This window comes from Nanorana parkeri, unplaced genomic scaffold (genome assembly GCF_000935625.1).
Source record: "Nanorana parkeri isolate BGI_ZX_2015 unplaced genomic scaffold, ASM93562v1 scaffold9, whole genome shotgun sequence".
NCBI lineage: Eukaryota > Metazoa > Chordata > Amphibia > Anura > Dicroglossidae > Nanorana > Nanorana parkeri.
The window spans coordinates 2,084,191-2,090,159 of record NW_017306277.1 but is presented as its reverse complement, the minus strand read 5'-3'; positions in this window follow the sequence as shown (position 1 = coordinate 2,090,159).

Here is a 5,969-nt window from a genome sequence, read left to right as displayed (position 1 = left end):
GCATGTTAGAGGGCCCCCTGCTGGAGCCTCCCGAGCACCTCCTTGAGGAGCAGCGGCCACACCATTCACAGAGCCGCGTCGGATGCGGAGGGCGGGCGGCTGGCCGTGTGCAGGTGGCAGCGGCCGTTCGCGATGGCATCAGAGAGGCCCGGGGGGCAATTGCCACCCTGCCCCCCGGCCCAGTCCGCCCCTGACCACTGGTGGCCTCTGCATCCAACTTCGTGGTCCAGTGAAGGTCCACTTCCCAAATGCATGATGTCCAACATCTCTCAATTCACTTCCCATGATCCCAGGGCATCATATACGTGCCCCAGGGATGCATTATTAGGCCGGGCCTGGACACACAGGACCATGCTGTCGATCATACCACTCTGCAAATAGCATTCTTTGCAGCATCTACAACTGCTGACTGATGCCAGGAGAAGAGGAACCTGAACTGTCACATGACCAGTCAGAAAACTTGTGAAAAAAATGACATGTATGCCAATCATTTCTTAACAATTGCAAGTGGAGGGTGGGCTCTCCAGAGATGGTGCAAGGGGTGAATATAAGACTAGAGTTGGGCTTCAAGCACTGTTATAAATAGAAATGTGATATATGTATATTTATATACAACGTAAAACATATTGCATACATGTTCTGGCACTTTTGTCCTGTCTCAAAATTAGCTTTAATTACATTTTCTGCCTATTGAAGTAAACTATAAGCTAACACATTCTCTGTCCTTCGATCTGTCCTTGAACTAATATCTTATTGAGTTTTAACATGCTCTAGAAAACAGTTTATAAGAAACTGCGTTCGATCATGCCAAACTGGTTTCTTATGTCAGTGGCAATCCATTATAGTCCATTTTGCTTAACATACTAAAGTTAGCAGGCACTTTGGCCGGGATCCCAGTATCCTGTACACAAATGCACTGCGATCATCATTTTGACTGCAGAATGGATGGACCTGATACTCTAACATACCCACTGCAGTGCCAAATCCTGATGATTAACATTTATGCTTTATTTTTTATCGAGTGCCATGGCTTGGTTGTGATACGACATATTTGAGTTTAGAGAATAGTGTTCAATAATCAACAAGCTAAAAGAAAACCATGGAGGTCATCTACTATCACAGAGCTGAGGGCTGGTAGGTTTTAGGGATGAGCAGAGCAGAATCTATTGCTGTCTGTCTTCTGCCACCCATTTGAAGGTCCTTGAGGTATAGAACATATAAAAGCTAGGAATAGACTATATGGGATCTCTCTGTGAAACTTACATTTACAATTAATTGTTGAGAAAACAACATTCTCTGTAGGTCAGCTATTGCAAAAATTTACTGCCAAGCTGCAAGCAGATTTTTAAAAAAATTACTATTGCAGTTTTGTAGTCATTAAAAAATAAATGCATTTTTAAGCTCAGTTAGTGTCAGTACCTACATTTATCTTGAGATCAGCATCCTGTAATGCCCTCCACAGCAAGGCGAATAGGGAGATAAGGCCAGCACTAGAAGCCAATCAGGCCCTGTTCCAGCTCATATTTGCGTACAAGAAACATTCTGACAAAAGGAAAGAGCACAGCGAGCAGAGAAATGACCTCATTAGTGTGCTGCTTCTCCTTCTTTGTCCAGTCAGCAACCTGGGTGTGTCTGGGAACCGTTGTAGTATCATAGATGCAGTGGAGTTCCCATTCAGGACAAAGTGACTGGCGGGCGGAGGAAAGAGCCCCCTTTCTGGCTAGAGTGCCCCAGGTTCCTAAAAGCTGAACATGGAGATGTGTAAGGTCCAGTGACGTCCTTTAGCAGGATACCGGCCAGAGCTGAGCGTTACACCACCAGGGCGCCAGCCAGAGCGGCGTTAATGTGCACCCCCAGCACCTCATCAACCTCCCTTCCCCCGAGGTGTGACCACCGACACCCCCCACTCCTATGCCTCAGGCAGCAATTATGCTAGAGACACACCTGGCTACTAGTTCAATGATTCACAGCTTACAAGGAGTCTAGTCTTAGTATGCTATGACTTCTGTGACTCACAGCTTACACAGGCCTTTCCTTTCACCTCTGGATTTAAATGGAGAAGCAGAGAGAATTGAGTTCATAGACAGGTAACATTAGAATTGGTAGGTCATAAACCAAGAGTACCAAGCTAGGTTAGTACTAAAGGCAACCAGAACAGAGCCAATCACAGGAACCAGGAAGCAGTGGTGTAATTACCGCCATAGCGAAAGAAACCCGCTCCAAAATTCCAAACCTCAGCTGAACGGCACGATCACACGGGTGCTAGACAAAAGGCTTACTGTTGACTAGGGTAGCTCCACAGGAAAATACAGCTGCACTCCGGGAATCTTTATCAAAAGCAAGTATTCATAATATCCATCACACATTGTCCCTGTAACAGGACGTGATTAAGCAAGGGCCTTCATGGCAGGATTCCAAGGTATTACTTTAATAAAAGCTTCACATTTAGTGATATTGAAATTTTTTTTAAATTATGTTATGTCTAGATAATATTTTAGTGATTGAAGTTTATTAGTAAAAAAAAATAACAGACACAATGTTATTGCTTTGCAATGGATTCTGCAAAATAAGCTTTGTCTGGTGCAATGAAGCTGGGATACAAAGTGGCCACCTCTGTTTTTTCATCTTTAAAGAATACTGTACTATGGGGACATGCCATTCCTGACCTTTCCTTAAGAAAATACTAATTTCCTGATTATCATGCTGATCCAATGGCTTTTGTAGCCTCTGAGTCACCAACTTAGAACAAGCATGCAGATAGGAGTTCTGACTTCACCCTGATCTTCCAGCTTAGTGACTTAAAATTGGAATTTTCTCTAAAATAGCAAGGTCTGTCTAATACAGGCAGTCCCTGGGTTAAGAACAAGATAGGTTCTGTAGATTTGTTCTTAAGTTGAATTTGTATGTAAATTGGAACTGCTTTTTTTAAGTGTAACTCCAGCCAAAAAATGTTGTTTAGTTTTGGATAGCATAGGGAAGGGTTAACCCCCTGTAATGTTTGTTTTGCTGTGTGTGCCCCTGTTCAGAAGATTTTTCCTCACTTTCTGTCCCTGTGACAATTGGATTTTGAAATTTGTAAACAAGGATTGGTGATAAAGCTTCAATGGAGATACTTTTTTTCCCATGATCACTCTTACAGGAGTGAATTTCCCATACTAGGGGTAGATTTTCTCTCACTTCATGTTGTCTCAAGGACAGGAATTGAGATTAAATCTTTCTAATGAGGATACAGACAGCAGTAAAAACCTCACAGTAACTGGGAAGAAGAGGCGGACACCACTGATCTGCACATCTAACAAGAGCCAACTTCTAATGTACACGAACCAGAACCAAAAAGGCGGGCACTCCTCGTTGGCACGAGCGCGGTAGCATTACAACGACTGAAATGCTGCACGTTACACTTTGGCTGCAGCCTGGGACAACCTGATGTACAGTAATAGCCTCCGTTTATAAGTAGGGGTCATATGTAAGTCAGATGTTTGTAACTCAGGGACTGCCTGTTTATCAGGGCCGATCAACCTTAAAAATAATAGCTTATAAGTAAAAAAATAAAATTAAAATAAATAAATAAACCCATAGGGAACAAAAAGTTACGTTAAATTTACTTTACCGTATCCCTGCCTTCCACCAGTAGCTCCTAGGTAAAAGGCGACCTACTTGTGCTCCTTCTAGTGGGATCCTTGGTAATGCTGAGTGTCCCAAATGTTGGTTGAAGATGACCCTGCACTATGCTGGGGTTTTGTCTTGAGAAATCTATTACACTCAGCACTCCCTGGGAGCTCCCTGTGGTGTGGAAGCTGAGGGGTAGGGTAAGTATATATTCACTAACTCCCCCCTCAAGATGTTTTTTTTTTTATTTAAAGTGGTATTAAACAAGCAAATATACATTGCCCATCAAAATATTTCTTTGAATATTTGCCCAAGCCCTTACAGTCATCATGTTTCCAAACAGCTCCAACTCTCTCAGCGTGGCTTACATGGACTACCTGTCCAGTACAGGATCACAAGGGACAGCTCTGTCTCCAGCAGAGGGCAGGAGAATGTCTAAGCTTGCTGTTTGTGGAGACGCACACAGCTTACTAGCACACACAAGGGTGACTCAATAGGACACTGCAATGAAAAGGAGCCACCCTAAAACAAGATAGCAGGGCCAGTGCTCAGGGGACCAGCTGATTCTGTAGTAAAGTAAAACTTTCCATTGCAAGTGATTTAATCAGCATTTTAAATGGCTTAAAATTTTTATGACTTTAATGGAGTGATTGATTTTATGGTGGAGGTTCCTGATATGATTTTGCAGACTTTGCTTATTAGTGCAATGTCCGCTTTAAAGTTCTGAAGCCTGAGACAGCCAGACAACTAGCAATTTCAGAAGGAGGTCAGCAATGACATCTTACCTCTTTTGTGTTTGCGGAAGGTTTCCTTTAAATCCAGATTGGGATCTGCTTGCTGTATAAACTGAAATATAAGCCTTGGACTTGTTTAAGATCAACTGTCACTCAGACAAACTGGTTCACACTGGAAAATGAAATTACAGGAAACGATAGAGATCAGTAAATTGTATAAAAGGTCCATCAAAGGGCTTCTTGTTTTGAACATGGTCTCCTGTCTGCCGCAGCTCCAAGCAGGGCTGGTGTATTAAGAGATGTTCTATAAAGTTTAATAAAATAACCATGTTAATGTAAAAGAGCCCAAAGGCAAAGTGCAGAACTGTCTTGGGAAAACAGACTCATTGGAGCCCAAGGCATGCTCCCCATCCATATTGCCGAGCAAGAAAAACAGGAAGGATTTGGGATTAATCTATTGGTAGTTGCCGTGATGTTATTATTATGGTATTTAAAATAGGCCAGGCATTTAAAGTGTAAGACCATTTTTTTAGCTTGATCACACACAGTGACAAATTAACTCCTTACAGTTAGGAACAAGAATCGCTGTGATAGCACATATATGTATATTATATAGGGGCTACACTGGTATAGTGGGAAAGTAGCAGAATCCATGTCTGTTTTTTTTTTCTTTAATCAGAAAGTTTTTTTTATTGGAACAACAATTCCATTTTTGATTTGATAAAAGTTTACAGAAAACAGAATTATAGTTACATTATAACAATCCACTTAGTAAATGGGCAGAATAAAGATCAAGTATAAACATACATTTATTGTACCAGTAAAATGCACATAGTCAAGGAACACAACAAAGAAAGAATAGGAGCCCTGTCTGTTTTTTCTGCTATCTTGGCCTCCGTTAGAGAGATGTAACCTCTTTTATTGTTACCAGACAGGAAGTGAGAAACAATCTACAATAGGTTCATGAACAGCAATACAAATGACCTAGTTGAATTGTTTAAGGCACATGTCAAGGCCAAATAAATAAAATATTGAGTACATCTCTAAAGTACATGCACATTCACCTATCTGTTAATACACCGCAAGTACAGACAAATAACTGTTGATTTGTCAGAAATATAGTGTGCTCCTACCTACCTCTTTGACATGACATCATATCTCTAAATTCCTAATAATGTGGTATCAGCCCTGCCTTCTCCATTTCTAATGAACTACAAAGAACATTGACCTCTCCTCATCTCCTTCTCCATATCCCTTCCACCTCCTCTCCATATCCATTCCTCCTCTCTGTATCTCCTCCTCCTTATCTCCATATCCCCTCCTCCTCATCTCCTCCCCCTTCCTCATCTATGTATTCCCTCCTCCACATCTCCTCCCCCTTCCTCATCTCTATATATTCCCTCCTCCTCATCTCCTCCCCCTTCCTCATCTCTGTATCCCCTCCTCTTCATCTCCTTCCCCTTCCACATCTACGTATTCCTTCCTCCTCATCTCCTGCCCTCCTCCTCATTTCCCTATCCCCTCCTCTTCATCTTAAACCCCCTCCTCAATTCAATATTCCCTGATTTCCATATCCCCTCCCCCTCATCTCCCTCCTCAATTCAATATTTCCTCCTCCGTATCTTC